This window comes from Arachis duranensis, chromosome 9 (assembly GCF_000817695.3).
Source record: "Arachis duranensis cultivar V14167 chromosome 9, aradu.V14167.gnm2.J7QH, whole genome shotgun sequence".
In the NCBI taxonomy this organism is placed as follows: domain Eukaryota; kingdom Viridiplantae; phylum Streptophyta; class Magnoliopsida; order Fabales; family Fabaceae; genus Arachis; species Arachis duranensis.
This window is the reverse complement of record NC_029780.3, coordinates 37,405,523-37,406,132: the sequence shown is the minus strand read 5'-3', so window position 1 is coordinate 37,406,132 and position 610 is coordinate 37,405,523.

The following is a 610-nucleotide window of genomic DNA, read 5'->3' as shown; positions in this document are numbered from 1 at the left end:
GGCGGATGTACACCGTCCATAACAAAGCCTGCCCAAAAGATCCCTACCCACTCCCGAACATAGACACACTAGTCAACGCTTCATCGGGGTATAAGTATCTCTCCTTCATGGACGCTTACTTGAGATACAATCAAATCCCGATGTATTAATCCGACAAGGAGAAAACGTCATTCTTAACCCCAAGAGCAAACTACTGCTATATAATCATGCCCTTTGGACTCAAGAACGCATGAGCTACATACCAGAGACTGATGAACAAAGTATTTGCCAATCACATCGGGAAGCTAATGGAGGTTTATGTAGACGACATGCTAGTAAAGACACAAAGAGGGGAAACGTTGTTATCCGACCTCACTGAAGTGTTCAACACCATAAGAAAGTATGGGATAAGACTTAACCCTGCAAAATACACTTTTGCGGTAGAAGCTGGCAAATTCTTGGGCTTCATGCTCACCCAAAGAGGAATTGAAGCAAATCTGGATAAGTGTCAAGTCATACTTAACATGAAAAGTCTGACCTGTGTTAAAGAAGTCCAGCAGCTCAACAGAAGACTAGCGGCTCTATCTAGATTCCTAGCTGGAGCGGCCTTAAGATCTCTCCCTTTTTACGT